The 19,382-nt window shown below is 39.8% G+C and overlaps 1 protein-coding gene across 5 annotated transcripts in view; it reads left to right on the forward strand.

The window, feature by feature from the left end:
* The first annotated feature begins 9,801 nt into the window (after window positions 1-9,801).
* Window positions 9,802-19,382, forward strand: part of Fndc3b (fibronectin type III domain containing 3B) — a 327,023-nt gene continuing 317,442 nt past the window's right edge. For 3 of the 5 annotated variants that reach the window (XM_005332466.5, XM_040270089.2, XM_040270091.2), the window contains exon 1: window positions 9,802-9,954. The gene's annotated coding sequence lies outside the window, so the exon portion shown is untranslated. Of the gene's footprint in view, window positions 9,955-10,677; window positions 10,835-19,382 lie in introns of those variants that run through there. The other 2 variants (XM_040270092.2, XM_078043645.1) reach the window with 2 other exon arrangements.

Here is a 19,382-nt window from a genome sequence, read left to right on the forward strand (position 1 = left end):
GATGAAATCTCACAGTACTACTAATGCAATTTTTTTCAATTTGGTGATTAAACAATTATTATTGAGCATCTATTATTTGCAAGGCAGTGCTAGACATTTGGGGGTAGATAAAGACAAAGATATCAATTAAACTCTCTAATGGTCTAAAAGTACATGTAATGGTAAATTTTATGTGTCAACTTGGCTAAGCCCAAATACCTAGATATTTGGTCAAACACCACTCTAGATGTTGCTGTGAAGGTTTCCTTTTTTTTTTTAATGAGATTAACATTTAAATATGTAGAATAAAGCAGATTGCTCTGCATATTGTGAGTGGGCCTCATCCAATCAGTTGAAGGCCTTAGGAGAAAAAAGGCTGATGATCCCCACAGAAAGAAAGAATTCTGCCTTCAGACTGCCTATGAACTCAAGCTGCAACAATTCCTCTTTGAATCTTTACTCTCCTAGCCTAAACTGCAAAACTGTGTGAGCCAATTCTTTAAACATTCCCTCCCTTGAAAATATGTCTATATCTTCATCCTATTGATTCTGTTTATCTGGAGAACCCTAATTAATTCAGTATATGATCAAACTATATAATTATTTTTCAGTGCGTGATAATCTCACTTAGATTACAAACTCCCTAAGAAGAAGGATAATGTTGGAATTTATTCCTTATTCTTTGGAATAATTAACATAAGTTTGAATAATAAAAGTTGTTAGTAAATATATGTAAAGTAACTAAAACTTATTCCTAATAAGAATAAACAATGTATTCTCTCATCTATCACATACAAACTAAAGAATTTTAAAAATGATTACAGTTAGTTTCATTTGTATGAGGAATTCTAAACAAGATTTAGCATAAGCTGTTTCATTCTAACCTTGATATTTTTTCCCTCAATCTATTTTGTATATATTTTCTGTCATTTGAAGCCTAAATAGTGGTAAATAAAATATGCCTATGTCTCATAAGGATAGGACAGCATACACTAAGACAGAGGTAAAATAGGTCATTAAAATAAAGATACAATGAATAAGAGTTATGTAATAAAAAAGGAAGAAGAATGTCTTTATCAGAAATCCTAGGCTAAGGATAATTGCCGTAATTGGGAACATAATATATTTCTGACATTCTTAGCAGACAAGGCAAAAAGGAATCAAAATAAATTACCTTATTCCTGTTAAATAAAGGAAGTGTATCACTTCATCAAGAAAGATAAACTTTTTGGGTGAGAGCACTGGGAATGAATACAGGGGTGCTTTAACCTGAGTCAAATCCCAGTCCTTTTTAAAATTATTATTATTTTTTTTGAGATACAGTCTTGCTAAATGATTAGGTTGTTTTCCAACTTGTGATCCTTCTGCCTCAGTCTCCCAAGTTGCTGAAACAACAGGTGCATTCTACTGTGCCCAGCTAAGAAAGATAAGTAATAGATAAGTAACTTAGTTACTAAGGCAGCAGAGCGGTCTCTACACAAATATTGTGATATCATCATGGACAAGATAGGGATATATTTGGGCCATCAAAAATGCTAGTTAAGCTGGGCGTGGTACCTCTCGCCTGTGATCCCAGCAACTCTGAAGGCTGAGACAGGAGAATCACAAGTTCAAGTTTGGCTTGGGCATTTTAGCAAGACTCTATCTAAAAATAAAAAGGACTGGAGATGTAGCTTAGTGGTAAAGCACCCCTGGGTTTAATCCAGTAACAAATTTTTTTTTTTAAAGGAAAAGAAAATGCTGGTTAATCCATCCATAAAGATCCTAGAAACTGCAAGATAAATGACATTAGATGAAGTCTAGTTGTTTAAAAATATTAAATAAGGAGTCGGAGACCCAGAGAGGTAAAATTATTTTTCTGAGATTACACAGCAAGTCATAGCAACAGACAGCGTTCTTTCCATTAGAAAAGATTAACAGCATCAAACACACAGTAACGTGGTGGGAGAATGGAAGAACAGAATTTCATTGGATTAGACAAGAGAGAATGAAGGGAAGGGAGAGGAGATGGGAATAGGAAAGACAGTAGGATGAATCAGACATAACCTTCCTATGCTCATGTATGAAAACATGATCACTGAAACTCCACATCATGTACAACCACAAGAATGGGATCCTAATTAGCATAAGTTATACTCCCTGTATGTATCACATGTCAAAATACACTCTTACTGTTATGTATATCTAAAAAGAAGAAATAAAAAAATTAAAAAAAAAAAAAAAGGATAACAGGATCAGTTTTTACTCAGTCCGAGGGAAGGATCCTGAGCAAGAGCAGTAGGCCCCAGGGAAGCTCACCTGCTCGTTTCAGGAGTATTTGTTTGGAGTGCAGACATAGGTCCAGGGTTGGGGCTTAATGTCTGAGCCCCTCTTGGAGGTTGCTAGGAAAGTCCATGAGAACATGGGGAAGATCTTATCCCCCATGAAGCCAGTTGTGCCAGGCGTCTGGTCTAGTAACACTTTCTATCGTAGGATCAGTTGTGACTTTCGTCAGTCATGGGATCAGAAGCTGGGAGGGAAGGTGTGTCTCTGAGCACACTGTCGCCGTGACTTGTTGCCTCACCCAGTGCGCCTTCATGGTTTTTTGTGTGTGTGTGTCTCAAGGGCAAGGGATTTATAAGCGAAATTTGGGAAGGCTACTTCTCCTTTTTTTTTTTTTTAATGTTGATGGACCTTTATTTTATTCATTTATTTATATGTGGTGTTGAGAATCAAACCCAGGGCTTCACACATGCTAGGCAAGCGCTCTACCACTGAGCCACAACTTCAGGCCCAGGAAAGGCTACTTCTGCATAGATTCTTTTTTGTCTCCAGACTTTCCCTCACCTCCAATAACAAATCAGTGACATCATATGGTTTCCATCGGAGTATCCCAAGTCCATTTATTATTCTCTGTCTTTACTGCCACTACCTAGGCCAAGCTACCACCATCTCTTACCTGATCCATTCTAAAGGCCACTCTGCTTCCAATCTAGCCTTCCTTCTCTCCCAGGATTCACATGCCCTGCAGTGCAATCATTTATAGGAGGAAACCAGATCATGAATCATGAAACTGAAACTCCCTTTCTAAAATCCACGAGAGCGTCTCTGAATAGAATATAAACCCTATGTGACCTGCAAAGCTATGTGTGATCTGGCTCTGTGCATTTTATCCAGTGTCATCTCTTGCCACTTGAACTGTGTATGTTTAGTTCTCTTCAACTTCAGCGTGTAACACATGGTTGGGTGTCTGCAAGGTTTTTCTGCAGATTTCAGCTTACATATCAATTTACAGAAAGACTTCTCTCAAAGTAGATTCCTGCCCTCTCCTTCCTTGGCTACCATAGTACTCTGTTTTCTTCCTTTGTTGTACTTTTCTCAACATATAGTTACAGGTTTATTTCTTTATTAAGACTCTAAAACTACGAGACTTAGAGGTATGGATACAGTCTATATTATATTATGTCTGTCATGTGGTAGGTGTTCAGTAAACATTTGTACAATGGTTTAATGTACAACGACCATGAGATATTGGGAGCCCAGGGCTCTCTAATTGGTGACCAGTATAACAGACCTTGTCAGAGCAAGAGAGGAGTCGGCCAGAGGTGGTGCTGCCTTTTGTCGGGAGGTGTTCAAGTGGCCTCCTTGGCTGGGTTAACAAGTTACTCCACATTGCTTCTCAGTCTTCTGCAAGCTGAAAAAACTTACTCACAAATTCACAGAAAACTTCTAGAAAGGATTGGAAAGTTTTTATACTACTTCCAAAGAGAGTGGGAAGTCCTGCCTCTGGCAGTCAGAGGCAGAGAAAGGGTGTTTAATAATGTTAATGTGATTAAAATTTAACCCCCTAGCTAGTGAGACAAACAGATTATTATGTGAAATACCAAAAATTACGACAATATCGTAGTAACTCTATAGAAGATGAGACACAATTTCAAATGTTATATCATACTCTTCATAAACCAGAATTGGCCCAGTTGTCTCATTACTGTCTTCGATTTATTGCTTTCTGGTTAAATCTCAGAATCTTTTCTTGACCAAAATGGTTTATGTCTGAGCCACATTGCCTGAGCTAAAGACATTTCTTTGTTTCATTTCTCTTTGAAGGGCACTGTTATAAACTGAGAGATTATATCCTCCTTAAAAGTGTATGTTGAAACCCTAACCTTGAAGGTGATGGTATTTGGAGGAGGGGCTTTTCAAGGTAATTAGGTTATGAGGATGGAGCTCTCATGAATAAGATTAGTGGCCTTGCAATTGGCATGCGAGAGCTTGCCTTTTCTCTCTTTGCCCTCTGCCTAATGAGTATACAACCAAAACATGATCATCTGTGAACCAGAAATCTGACTCTGAACCCTACACCTGATCTTTCAGTACCTTAGATCTTGCACTTTCAACTTCCAGAATGGTGAGATAGACATTTCTGTTGTCCAAGCCACCCAATCTATGTTATTCTGTTATAGAATCTTAAACTTAAATAGACCTGTATACACATATCTACACATATCTATATGTGTATATTTCTATATTTCTAGGGAAATTTTTAAAAATTGTTAGAGGATGACAATATTTTACATAACTGTTGAGAGGAATCTAGGTACCATTCAGAAGTCTAGACCTCTTAGGAGGAAAAATGACCCTAGGAGCAAGTCAGGTAGGAGAGTGGGCACATCTTTATAGTGATTCTCAGGTTCAACCTGCTCCTCTATGGTGGTATGGTTCAGGGCAAGTCAGTGTGATGTGCATATTTGTAGCTTTGTAAATAACTTTGCCTCATGAGAAAGATTTCTAGTAGTTTGTCCTTGGGCTTCTCTTGTTTTGTGTTTTTATTAGTGACTGGGATGGCAACATGGGAAGCATTCTTATCAATGTCAGGAAATTAGGAAAGGTTGTTGACAGAGACAAAATCCAAAAAGTCTTAGCAGGCTGATACGTGAGAAATAAAACTTGTAAACAAAATTTAATAATTTAGCTCAATTACATATCTGATATATGCCCAACTTGACAACTTTTCACAGATGGAGTCCTGTGAATTAACAGGATGAGGAACAAAATTCAACTATATCAATAGGAGTGTTTTGTCCCGGTTAAGGCAGGAATAGGAACCACTCTGTGGTTTTGTTCTGATCATGCCTGAAATATTATGAACAGAAGAAGCTGGATACTCAGTTTTGAACAAGTAGGCCCCCAGAGGTGGTAGAAAAAAAAAAGAGGGCGAAAGATCCCTGAGGAGTTTAGCATGTCAGAGACATTTATCCAGAAATGAGAATCTTTAGGGAGCCAATGATAGACATGATCAATTCATCAGAAGGCAAGGTGAGTGTTGTTATTTTGTCTGCCTCCAGAGGGCAGAGACAGGACCAGGGGGAAAGTTGCCAAAAGGCATTCAGAGTTGCCTTCTTGGCCAGAAGCCTTTTCCCTTTCCCTGGGGGTGTCCGGCTGAGGCTGGATGGTCTGGGAGCAAAGATGTTGCTTTGGGAGGGGAGCCCAACAGCCTTGTGCTTTCATGATCTCTGACAATCTCGATAGCTTCTCTACCTTAACAGTTCTGATAACTCTTGGACAGATCTCTGAAATGCGTTTTTCTTTTGTAAATGTTGGGCTAAAATTTGTCCTTGTCTTGCCCTGAACAATAGAAAAGAAGGCGAAACCACAGCTTTGACTAGTTAAATTGTTCTGGAGGAATTTGTTTAACTGAAGTTGCGATGTTGCTCTAAGATTGTCCTTTAATACTCTAGTAAATTCTGAATGTTGTTCAAAACAGGATGAATTGGCTTTTTGTCAATGTTCAGATCTGGCTTAGGCATTAGAATAAGAAGTAGATGCAAAGAGTTAATGCCCTTCCATCTAAGGTCAAGACGAGTTTTCAAGATTAGGGGCAAGCCTGAGCCTGCCTTTGTGGCAACTCCAGCTATTAGAGAAGGGAGGATATTGAGACAGAAACACCTGGGTCTTCTAGATGCTATGTGCAGCCACTCACAGAGATCTTTGACAAAGAAGCTCAAATTTAAGGATTTTGGACTAAAGAGGGTCTCTGAGGTTTGTTTAATCATTTGAGACCTTTTCAATACTTTCATGTTTACCTATGTGTTACTGTGGCATTTCCTTTGTTATAATATCTCCTTCAGATCAGGAAATACAACTATGAATCTTTTTAAAATTTTTCTTTTCTCATATGACTCAGCCAACTTTACATGGGTGATGGGAAGGCTTTTAAGTGTTTATATTTTGTTATAGATCTTAACAACTAGGTATCTTCACTGGATGCTAGGTTTTGGATTTAAATAAAACCTAAACTGCTTTTGGAACAAAGTCTTAACTTCAAGTTTGGTTCTATAATTTGGAACCTAGGGCAGTAGATGACTCAGACTGTCAATATCAGATAGTAGATTGTGTTGCATTGGGTTGAGGTTCTTCTCATTTCCAGAAACATGACTCTGATCTAAGTCTTCATCATTTCCCAGATAGGTTCAGAATATGACTTTCTGATGGGAGCTTCTTCTATGTCTAGCTGCCAGAAAAATCAACCTTGAAACCTACTTCAAACACTTCATGCCTCAATAATCCCACAGTGTTTCTCATTGCATGAAATCTAAATCCCTCAGTAGTTGAGAGCCCTCTATCCAAAGTCCCATCTTTTTCTTTGAAGCTTCCAGTTTTCTTTCCTATTAATTTTACACCAGGAAAGACAATTTATACATTCAAGGAAGAATCATTTTTTTTATTATCAGGTCTTTGATTTTTTAATCCTCACTTTAGCAGGAAAGCAATAGCATAACTTAATAATTAAGAAAATATAGGCTCAGAGAACTTTGATAACTTGTGCAACATCACTGATATTTGTCTGATTATAATTTCCAATCTCTCTACTGTATCAATTTTCTATTATTTGCAAATGTTGATTGTGTTTCTTTTCTGTGCCAAAGCTGGTATTAGGTGATAGGGATGAGAAGATGACTGAAACACTGAGATTATGTATATGCACATGCATCTTTAAAATTGTTCCTTTTAGATATACATGACAGTAGAGTGTATTTTGACATATTATACATACATGGATTGTAACTTCTTATTCTGTGATTGTACATGATGTATAGTTATACTGGTTGTGTACCATATATGAACATAGGAAAGTAATGTCTGATTCATTCAACTTTCCTATTCCTATCTTCTCTCCCTTCCCTTCATTCTCCTTGTCTAATCCAATGAACTTCTAGTCTCACCCACTTACTGTGTGTTAGAATCTCCATACCAGAAAACATAGGGCCTTTGGTTTTTTTGGGATTGGCTTACTTCACTTAGCATGATAGTCTCCAGTTCCACCCATTTACTGGCAAATGCCATAATTTCATTCTTCTTTATGGTTGAGTAATATTCCTTTGTGTCAATGTACCACATTTCCTTTATCCATTCATCTGTTGAAGGGCACCTAGGTTGGTTCCATAGCCTAACTATTGTGAATTGAGCTGTTATAAACATTGTTGTTGTGGCTGTGACACTGTAGTATACTAATATCCTTTGGGTATTTGTTGAGGAGTGGAATAACTGGGTCAAATGGTGGTTCCATTCCAAGTATTCTGAGGAATCTCTGTACTGCTTTCCAGATTGATTGCACCAACTTGCAGTCCTACCAGCAATGTATGAGTGCACCTTTTTCTCCACATCAACACCAACATTTATTGTTACTTGTATTTTTGATAATTGCCATTCTAACTGGAGTGAGATGAAATCTCAGTGTAGTTTTAATCTGCATTTGTTGACTTGCGAGAGATGTTCAACATTTTTTCATTTTTGTTGGCCATTCCTATTTTTTCTTCTGTGAAATATCTATTAGTTCCTTTGCCCATTTATTGAGTTTTTTTGCTTTTTTGGTATTAAGTTTTTTAAAGTTCTTTGTATATCCTGGAGATTAATGCTCTGAGGTACCGGTAACTAAGATTTTCTCTGATTCTGTAGGCTATATATATATATCTTTATGTTCTTGATAGCTTCCTTTGCTGTGAAAATGATTTTTAGTTTGATACCATACCATTTATTGATTCTTGATTTTACTTCTTGCGCTTTAGGATCTTATTGAGGAATTCGGTTCCTAAGCTGACATGAGGGAGAGATGGGCCTACTTTTTCTTCTAGTAGGCACAGGGTCTCTGGTTTAATGCCTAGGTCTTTGATCCACTTTGAGTTGAGTTTTGATGCACATGCATTTTTATATACATTAATTCTTCTTAATAAAAAGAAATCTAGTCAGCTTATTAGAAGAAATAGGCAAAAATTTCCATCCACTGAATTCCTCTTGCCTACTCTTCCCTTCTTTGTAAAGCTTGTTCTACAACACTTAATTTGAACTTTCACCCTTTGAAGTTGGCCCACTTATCTAGTCATTTAAATTCTCCCATATACTTTATAATTAATGTATTCAATAAACATATGGGGGTTTAGGTTGATGCTGGGAATTTAAAAATGAACATGACTCAGTCAAGTGGAAGAAATATGAGAACTGAAAAGAATGATGAGCTTATGGGAAAAGAGCCTTGGACACGGAATGGATAAGTAAATGATTTTAGGGAAGAGAAGGAAGTGTGTTCTGACAGAGGGAAGGTATGTACAAGGAAAGGGGTGTCTTTGGGAGACATGAGAATTAAGCTGACTGAAGGGCATGTCTCAGGAGCAAGCTAGAGGGGCAGAGGCTGGAGAAGGCATTTGGGCCCAAGTGGAATGAGTCACCTGTGCCAGGATGAGCGTTTGAACTGTGCTCTGTGGGCACCGGGGAACCACTGCTTTAAAGAAAAAAAAATTTTTTTCCTTTGCATACAGGGTTATAATTTAGAATTGGAACCATGTTTTAAAAAGATGGTTTCAAGAGCCCCCTGTGGGGACATCAACAGGAAAGAAGCCATTAAGGAGGGCTCCATGTGCCTGGACTTGCCATTATCCACAAGAAAAGGAGTTTTTTCTTAGCTTTTTTTTAAAAAAAATTACTTTAATAAGTACTATTTATTTATTTGGGTCAATGATTATGATATGTTGTCTCTGGTCGCTACTGAGTATTCCTTTGTAGTTTAATAATTGAGAGAGAAAGGAGTTATATAGAATACCTGGGTTGCTATGAAAGGGAGGGGTCTCACTCCATTAATTTCTGCTTTCTCCTGAAACCCTCCCTAATTTGAGGGGTGAGAAGTAATCTGTTGACCTCCCTGAGCTTGTGCAATAGGAATATATTACATTTGATTTAATTAATATAAACTCAACAGTTACTTAATGAGCCCTTTTGTGATCCTTGCACTGTGCTATGATAAGAGGAAAAAAACAGTCTCTACACTGAAGGGCACATACCAGACACTGAAAGGGAATATAGATATTTTAATTTTGGCTCATAAAACTTGCTTATGATATGTTAGCTTCATGAACAAAACTCCATGAGAAATAAAGGAGTGACAGCTGACGAGGTTACTGTGGGAATTAGCCACAGAAAAAGGGAAATATTACGTGTAAATGAAATAAAATGTCAGTCTTAGCTTTGATTATTACTGAGCAAACCCTGCATTCCTGCCGGCGTTTTGGAGATCTGCAGAAGGCGCAGCCCTCGCAGTTCAGGAGCTGAGAGTTGCCCTAAGCTTCAGACTTCTGTAGTCTCTCTGAATCCAGAGGAGTTTTTGTGTAGCTAGGCCCGGCTGGGGGACAAGCGAGGCCCCCGCCGAGTCTGCGATGGCTCCGGCGGGTATACTCGGCGGTTTACGGTAGTGGGCGGGCCCCAAATCCCCATGTGGTCCCGACATCATTGACATGGCGGAATCCCCCATCAAACCCTCCTAGTAGTTATTTGAGCAGCGGCGGCGGCCGGAGGAGGAGGAGGAGGAGGAGGAGGAGGAGAAGAGCGGCGGCGGCGGCGGCGGGAGCGGCGAAGGGGGCGGCAGGGATTCTCCGGGCTGCCGACTGGGAAGGCGTGGGCGACCCAGTGTGTGCGCGCTCGGAGCCCCGCGTTTCAGCCGGAGGGAAGGTAAGGCGTGCAGGAGCCGGGGGTTGGAGGGGACGGGGACCCTGGTTCAGCCGCCGGTCCCGGCGCGTTGGAAAGCCCCAGGCTGCACGCCGAGCCCGCCGAAGTACGTCCCTGGCCCGTGAGTGCTTCGGGCTTCCCGGTGAAAACTTGGCGCCACAGTGCCGGGGCACTCCTCGCTCTCGGGGGGTACCCGGGAACACCGGACTGGCGAGGGGGCGGCCCCTCCTGACCCCCACTGCTTGCTGAGGTTTGGAGGAAGGAAAGAAAAGGATAGAGTCCTCTTGATGAGGGGGGGAAAAAAAAAGAAAAGAAAAGAAAGAAAGAAATCTGGGCTTACCCCCACCCCCCGGCCTTCCCAGCAGATTTTGTCCGAGGAATCCGCTCCCCCTCCCGGAATCTCCGCGGCAGGAACGCTGCCCGGGAGGGGGAGGGCGGGCGGCGAGGCCGAGGAATCTTCGACGTGTCACTTTCTGAGGCTGTAGATTTCCATATGGTGGAGGGAGGGGGGCGTGCGTGCGAAGTGGGGCTGGAAGTTGGGGCCTCCTCTGCGCCCGGCGGGGCGGGGGCGGGCCGGGGCCGCCGACCCGGGGATGCTCCGGGAGGGTCCCAAACCCTTGCGGGCCAGACCCGTAGCCCCGGCGCCGCCCGGGCCCCCCGCCCCCGCCCGTCCTCTCCGGGACACTCCCCGCCTAGCCGCTGGCCACCTCCGCGCGCGCCACGTCCTCCCTCCCTGTCCTGCCCCCCGGGCTCCCCCCGGGTTGGGGGCGGTAACCGGCGGCCGCGGCCGGACTTGGCGAGCCAGGCGGCTGAAAGCTCGGGCGGGGAGCGGGGCGCGGCGGGAAGGAGCGGGCAACCCGGTGTGTGGGCCAGCGGAGCTCCGGTCAGTCGGTCACCCCGAGGGGCGCCCCGGCCGGGGGTGGGGCGGGCGGGCGGGCGGAATCCGCGCCCGGAGGCGGCCGGGAGGGGCCGGGCAGGCGGGCGGGCCGGGGCCGCGCGGACCGTCTGGTGCCCGGGGCGGGCGGGGGCCGGCCGGCGTGGGAAGGGCCTGTCAGTCCCGGCGGAAAGTGGAGCCTCGGGCCGTGCCCGCGAACTTTCCTACAGGTTGGGGTCCGGCGCCCCGTGGGAGCTCGAGGACCCGGCCAGTGTCCCGGGAGACCGGGCTGGGCCGCCCGGCGGCGCCGTTGGCGGGGAGGCTTCCAGGAGTGCGCGGTTGGAGTTGGAGATTTTCGGATCCCAGTTCCCACCCTGCCGTCCCAGACTAAGGAAAGCAATGGCATTTTATCCAGACAGTGCCGATGGCAGACTTCCTTAAAAGTTACAACTTTTTATTTTCTTTTCTCTTTAGCCCAGCATTTTCTTTAAACAAAATGTAGAATTTGGCTGCGATGGGCTGAAGCTGGGGCCAAAAATGCACACGTTTATCTCACCATCCCGGTTGGTTTCTAGTCTCCCTCCCCCTTCCCTCCCAGGCTTAATCATATTTTGGAACGGGTGAGGTCTTTTGTTGGGTGGGCACCCCCTGATTGCTTGTCTGTTTATTTTTTAATGTGCAACTAATTTGATTTGAATTTCCTCCAGTTACCAGGCCTTGTTAGGGAAAGCTAAGGGAGAAGAAATATGCCACTTTTCTTCTTTTCTTTTTTTTTAATAAATGTGGCAAGAGGTGGGGCATTAGGAAAGGGGAGGCACGGTGGTTGTGGGCAAAGAGTCAGAAGGAGCAGACAGACCCGGAAGAAAAGGAATCTGTTCTGGAATAACACTTTTTTTTTAAGGCTTCAGGCCTTGGGCAAAATCAGAACTGCTCTGTTCCGATTTCTGCTGCTGGAATTGTGCCTTCACCCCCAAGTTAAAGCTGTGACCCTGAGGGCTTGGGCAGATAGCAGCCTGGCTCTGGTTCTGCGCCTCTTGTAGGGGGCCCTTGGTTCCCCCTCATTGGAGGCTGACTCTCTGGATTTAGCGTTCTGTAAATTTCCTGGCTCCCAGGGAGCAGCTGTTAACGAGGGTAAAGTCTCTGGGCATGTTTCTGGCCCTGCAGGAGGACCTCACCAGTGAGGGTACAATTCTCACTTTGTTTAGACACCAGTGGGGCACCCACAGGCTGGCTAAGAGTGAGGTATATCTGGTAAAAAAAAAAAAAAATGCTGCCTTTATAAGATGGTTTTTAAGGTGTTTTTGTTTAAATGCTTTTAGGAGAAAAAAATTCATCTGTAAAGATAGTGTTCATTTAAAAGAAATGGTGAAACTGCAGGATCTCATGGAATAGGGGGTTATAGCTTCTAATTACAGTATATACAATTTCAGAAAGATATTCCGGTAATCTTTTAAGACAGACTTTATAAATAGCTCACATCAGAGTGTGGGCTATATTGGAGAGCCAGTCTTCTGGGGTTTCTGGAAGAATGCTTGGGATCTGTTAGGAACTCTAGGAGCCTAGGTAGTAGTTTACTCAGGAGTTTATTCCTCTTTTGCTCAACATTTCATTTAATGTGGCAGCATTTGATAGGGTCCTGAGAAAGTGACAAGAAGAATTTCCCAAACTTTTCAGTTTAGGAAAATAGAGCTTCCCATGGAGGGGAAGTGAGTATTTCAGGCTCATCGTCATTGTCCAAAGTCCATTTTAGGGTTATATTAATACCTGTTCTTTCTTGGGCATAAAATGTGGGCTGAGTACTATTTCTTGAGCTTTTAATATATTATCTCATTAAAATTCTCATAATAATCTTTCAATTTAGGTGTTGTTAAGTGCACATTTTATGAACAAGGGCATTGAGATTCACAGAAGTTAATTAACTTGCTTGAGATCATGTTGTTACCAACAACTCTCCAATGTCCCATAAAATTTTCTTCAGTGATGGAAATAATTCTGTCTGTGTTGTCCAGTATACCAACCATCAGGTGTGTGCAACTGAGTGAGATGTGGCTGTTGTGACTGAGGAATTGCCTTTAAACTTTATTTACTTTTAATAATTTTAAACTTAAATTCCAATTATAGCTAGTTACCATGTTGGACAGTGAAACAGAAATTTTGACTCCCATATCTGTTTAATTGGTCACACTGCCTTTTGAATTTCCTAGTTCAATTTTCTTTCTTCTACACTGCTAGAAGATGCTTTAGATCCAGTCCTTAAATGGAATTTAAAGGCGTAGTTATTGATCTCTCAACTTTGCTTTCCCAAGTAAAGTAGGTAAAATAAGCACATTGTTGTTATTATTTGAGGTTCTAGGTATAGAATCCAGGGCTTTGCACATACTAGTCAAGTACTCTACCACTGACCTATCCCTTCAGCTCTTATTGTTATTTTTAACTACTTACATTTGACAATAAAGGAATAATAACATTTATGTCCCCTTACATTTGACAATAATAAGGGAATATAAATAGGAGGCAAAATGAAAAGGTCACTAGTACTTGAAAAATAATTATCCCTTCAAACCTGTATTTTTCTTGTTCATTGGGCAGTTCTTTTCAAATGACTTCAAAAGTGCCAGGCAAACTGTTCCCTTTTTCTATGTAGTTGAAAAATTAATTTGAAGAATTCAAATAATTGTTTTATTATCTAAGTATAAAATTCAAATATCAACTACTAGATTCATCCGTGAATTGGAAGGAATATGTGTAAGATTAATACTAGAAAGATCCTTTTGATGGCAAATGGTCAAATGGTTTTCTGATTAATGGATTTAATTTCAATCTGTTGCACTTTTTAAATTTCATTTGGTAAAAGGAATTTCAAGGACTTTCTGATTTTGTCTGAAATAAGTAAAACTTCTAGCCTATGTTTGAATAACCATTCATTTATCTGGGTTGGATTCCATCCATAAATATTCCATAACTTAATACTTTTTTTTTTCTTTTGCATGGCTCTTTTCAGGAAAAGATAAATAGGATAAAGCAGTCTCTTTTTAAAAGAGTTTTATTAAGAGTCAGCATCCATGTTCAGTATCAGTATATCTGAATCTGCTATACCTTCCACAGTATGGTATAGTCCATGGACATTTGCAGGTTATAGCCTTGACTCTACAGCTTTCTGTGATCCTGAAAGCCTTATTTCAACAAATGAGCTTCAGATTGGTAAATGTTATATATATATATATATATATATATATATTGCATTATTTCCTGCCCTTTGAAAATTATGAATTCAGCTACAGGTGAGGCATCAGTTAATGAAACTATTCAGATAACTGAACGGCCTCTTCATGCCCATCCCTGGCCATTGGGAGCACTGTACTATTTTCAAAGAACCAGGATAAGAACCGTGTTATTCCACTAGGATTATAGTGTCCTAGACAGTGTGACAAATATAGGTAACAAAATTTAACCCATGATATATTGTTGGATTTGTAGGACATCAGGGTGCTTAGTACAAATAAGAAATTTACTATAATCTTGAACATGTTGAAATCATGGACAAAGATTGAGGGCACATCTGAGCATTAGTTGGAAATCAGAAAATCTAGTCTGTCAGGGAGTGACTTGTTTTTACTTGTGTCTCTGATAGGCTTTTGAAACCCTATTAGCCTGGCTTTCCTAATTTTAATGAAAGGAGAAAACATTTCATGCATACCTTGTCAAATGGTCATCATTAGGATTAATGATTCAATGTATTGAAAAGTGTTTGAGAGAGGATTATACAAACTCAATAATTTGTTATACTCCAAAGTTTGAAATAGCGCTGGTCCTACGGTGTTGCTTTGCATGTTTTCAGAGACCTCAGAATTGTTCTTGGACAGTGAAAAATGAGAAAAAATTTTCTCCTTTGTAGCCAGTAAATAAATCTTCAGGCTTTTATCCATGCCCCCCTCCCCCCATGGAATAGTTGATTTGTGACCCCTCAAAAGTTGTACTGTATCTAAGTCATCTCATCTCCATGTTTTCTGGGAAGTTGACCTGTGGCTAGGCTAGCATTGCTGAAGTGCTTGGGCCCATCTGGCTTGATTCCGGGTCATCCAGATGGAGGGGGGAAAAGTGCAGTCTCTTAGAGCAACTTCCCATATTGATTAAGGCCTAAGGTTTTAGTTCTTATGTGTTATCTCAGCTATTATTTGAGCTTTCAACAATTATACTGAGTATGGAAAAGAATCATTTTCAGTAGAGGGAAATCTTTGCAACCTATGTGGGTTTCTACTTTGGAATCACAATTGCTTTTCTTCATGTTAGTGAGATAAATCCATTAAATGAAAGATTTTCCTGATATGATACTATTTTCAGGTGAACCTTAATTTTCATTCTTAGGTATTGAGACTACACTTTGGTGGTTGAGGCAAAACTTTGTTCTTCAGTTTATTCTGTCTTTGAATCTAGTAAAATTCTCATAAGCCTGTGTTTATTATTTTTTCTTAAAAGATACATTGTAGTATGGCATTACTTGTTTTCAAGAGGCTGAGCATGGTTGAATTACTGTGGCCAGTCAGATAGGTCTCTCTCTATATATTCAAGTGCAGGCTTTTGTGGGAAGTAGCCTCGGTGGTACTTGAGTGCTTTGCATCATCCAGCCAAGGAGAGGCCAGTCCCTGGCCATAGGCTTACCTGGCGGACAATTGTTTATTTTATATCAAGGGTCATTCCTTGGAGACCAAAACTGTGTGGCCTAGGGTTTGGGGTTTGGGGGACAGGGAGGATAAATGTCAATCTGGCAAAATAGTGATCAGCCATCTATAAATGGGGGCATTTCTCAATTTTAAAATGGGTCTTTGACTCTCTTTCTTTCTTTGCCCCTAGTTGAGATATACAAGTATAACATTCTGTAATTTCTGGATGGTAGTTTCAGTTCAGGCATTGACCACTAATATGTTTCGTTTCTATAATATCATTAAACCTCCTTGTCAGCTGTAAATCTCTGAGATGTGGGGGTAAATATTTGTGAGATGGTATTGAGCCAAAGGTAGCATTATTTGAGGTTCTAGTAGGTATCGTTTAAAATGTCTTGTGTTAAGTGATATAGACTTAAACCGTAATTTTTGTTCCATACACTTGTTATTGACTTAGAAGGCATTTATTGAGATCTGGACTAGATTCTTTCTTAGTGGAATATTTTTCTCTGCGCTCGCTCGCGTGCTCTCTCTCTCTCTCTCTCTCTCTCTCTCTCTCTCTCTCTTTTGGCAAAGGTAAGGCATTTTTCTATTTGCATGCAGAGGTATTTTGCTCATATTTTTGGAATGCTCTGTAGCAAACAGTGTCTATCACCTAACTCCTGGGGCAGGATGGTGGCAACTTTGGTCCTTGCTCTCTCCTGAAATTTGCAAAATACTAAAATTGGAGCCCCTTCAGTCTGTGTCAAAGCTAAATTTATACTAGAATTTAAGCTTCTAAATTATATTAAAATTTAAAAGTCCATTCTTGTTTTGACCCTGGAAGGAGTAATAAAAATTCTTATAAAAATAACCAGTAAGAAAAATTTACTTAAACCAAATTGATACAATACTAACTCAAAATTATGAAAAGCTTTCTGTTGAAAATAATTGCCTAGAAAATGGTCTTTGTACATGAGCAAATGTAGTATGTTTGAGAAATAATAATTGAAGATTCTGAGATCCCAGAACATAAAATGATTTAATTTATTCATAAGTGACTTAGATTCTCCACAGCCTGTGAATGAGGGAGTCTCTATTAAAAACAACTCCATTGTTCTGGATGTAACTAATTAGAAGTTTGCAATTATTCAGGCAAAGCTAAAGTAGAGTTTGCCTTCCTATTTTATATGATATTTATATTTACTATAAATATCAGACATTTAAATAGATCACCAGAGAAATATTTATCTAATTAAGAGAACAGATCACTTTTAAGAAACTTGGGAAAATCAGTGTACTTAAAAGCAATGTAAAGAATGCAGTGTGGGCCTAGGCTGAGTCTGCTGCTGGACTTGTCCTGGAGATGTAGAAGATTCTGCACAGTAGGTCCTGTTTATGGACACCTTGAAATAGATGTTGATTTACAACAGACTAGGAACAGTTTACCAGCCACATTTAGAGCTATATTACTTGCATGCAAAATAAGCCACAACATTCATCCCCTTCACCCCATCCAGAGGTTCTAGTTTGGAGTTTTTCCGTTGACATTTGTTTTCCTGCTTGTACATTTCTCTTTGTTACTTTTAAGTACTTGATGGCAGATTGGTAAGAGCAGGTGTTCAAGGTTTAAGAACATCCTTATTGCTTTTAGTAGCCCATCTCCTTCTACCTCTGCCTTTGGGCAGAATTGTGAAAAGTCCTGATGTATTTAGATAAGCTAATGACACATCCTTTTCTTTTTGCTAGAACCAAGACCATCCTGGACAGCTTAGTGGTAGGTACTGTATGAACTTACTGGTAATAAGAGTAAATTTCTTTAAAAATATCTCTGTGTATTTTACATTTTGTACCCAGTTACTCAGACATGAGGTTTTCTAGTATTTTCTATTTAGTGGTTAGATTTAGTAAATTTTTATAGTACATATTAAAAGTATAGCTTGCTTCATATATTTTAAAGATCATATGTGCCATTTTCTCTGATATATTTAAACTCTTTGGGGAGACCAGGGATGTATGTTAACTCAGTGGTAGAATACTTGTGACACCCTGGGTTTGATTCAAAACCCATTCTGTATCTTTTATTGCTTAAATCATTTAAGAGGAAAATAATAAAATAATTTAGATAGTGCTGTTCTGGATATTCCTGTCATGGTTTTTCTTATCTGAGGAAAAATAATTCTGATTAAGAGTAACAATATTCCGTTTATAAGGGGGTATGGTTTAGTGGTAGAGCAGTTAGTTGCCTAGCGTGTGCAAGGCTCTGGTTTGGTCCCCATCACCACCAAGACAAACAAACAAACAAACAAAAAACCGAAAACCTCTTAAGAATAACAGTAACAGAGATAAGTATTATTCTGAATTAGTGAATCAGACAATACTTAAAAAATATATTAAACTGAACCTCTTGTGTATTGCTGTGGGAATGTAAAATGATACAAGTGCTGTGGAAAATAGTTTATGGTCTATCAAAAATTCAAACTGAGTTATCATATGATCCTCAGTTCCATTCCTAGGTATATACCCAAAGAAAGCAAAGACTCAGACACTTGTACACCATTGTTTATAGTGGCACTAATCACATTTGCCAAAAGGCTCTCCATCAGCAGATGAATGAAAAAACAAAATATGGTAAATAGTTACAAGGGAATGTTATTCAACCATGAAAAGGAATGAGATTCCAATACATAATACAACATGAGTGAACCTTGGGCTGAGGGGGAAAAGTGGGGACTGAGAGATAGTGCTTAATAGGTACAGTGTTTTTGGAATTTTGAAAAAGTTCTGAAAGTCGGGAGTGATGATGGTTGCACAGCATAGTCAATGTTATGTGATCCCTTGAAATTGTATGCTTAAAATGGTTAAAATGTGAAATTGTTGTGTATTATTTTATGCAAATAAAAATGTAAAAAAATTGAAGATTTATTCTGCACAATTTCTGTTTTCCTTTCTTTGCTCTCCCTGGGTCTACTCCAGGCAGGTATGTGTTAGATAGTCTTTTTGTTTTTCTTCATCCTTCTGTGGTAGTGTAAAGGAAGATTCCCCTAGGTCATTAAAAAAAAATTTTTTTTTTTTTTGAGATGAGAGAGTTTCTGTATTTTATTAACTGACTTGGAGTCAAGAGGAAACAGTTTAAAAGTGGTAGATTTCTGGAGGAGAAAGAAAGCATTTTGCTATTTAGATGAATTAAGTAGTTTATTACTATCCATGAACATGTAAGCATATACAGGTAATCTCTCTTGAGTCACGCTTTAAGCCATCTCGAATTGGAAAGTAGATGTACAGTTGGACCTGTCACATTTTCTAACTTTTCAGCAGTTCATTCACTTTTTTTTTTTTTAAACTGAGGATTGAACCCAGGAGTGCTTAACCACTGAGCCACACATCCCTAGTCCTTTTTATATTTTATTTAGAGACAAGGTCTTGGTGAGTTACTTAAGGCTTCACTAAATTGCTGAGGCTGGCTTTGAACTCAAGATCCTCCTGCCTCAGTCTCCTGAGCCACTGGGATTATAGGCATGTATTACCATGCCTGGCTTCATTCACTTTTGTCATTTTTACTGCTGGAGGAAGCACTTCTACCTGGAGAAATGATCTAGTCTGTATTCATGTTGGAATACATTATATGCTAAAATTCTTTAGTTCTTTAGACTGTAAAACCAAGGTAGGAAGGGGATACTGAAAGAAAGTATGTATTTTCTTTTATTTATCTGAATATGTCTAAGGGCATGTAATAATTGCATGGTTATTGCTCTTGAGTGTTGATTACTTTTTAATTTTTTTAGTTTCTGAGGTATTTGATACTGAGTTTAATTAGATCACTCATCAAAAGATGGAAAGATTTTCATTAAGTGATGGGATATAAAATTTAAACATCACATGTGAACTACAATTAGGGAATACTGAAAATATCAGAA

Source organism: Ictidomys tridecemlineatus, chromosome 3 (genome assembly GCF_052094955.1).
Source record: "Ictidomys tridecemlineatus isolate mIctTri1 chromosome 3, mIctTri1.hap1, whole genome shotgun sequence".
Classification (NCBI taxonomy): domain Eukaryota; kingdom Metazoa; phylum Chordata; class Mammalia; order Rodentia; family Sciuridae; genus Ictidomys; species Ictidomys tridecemlineatus.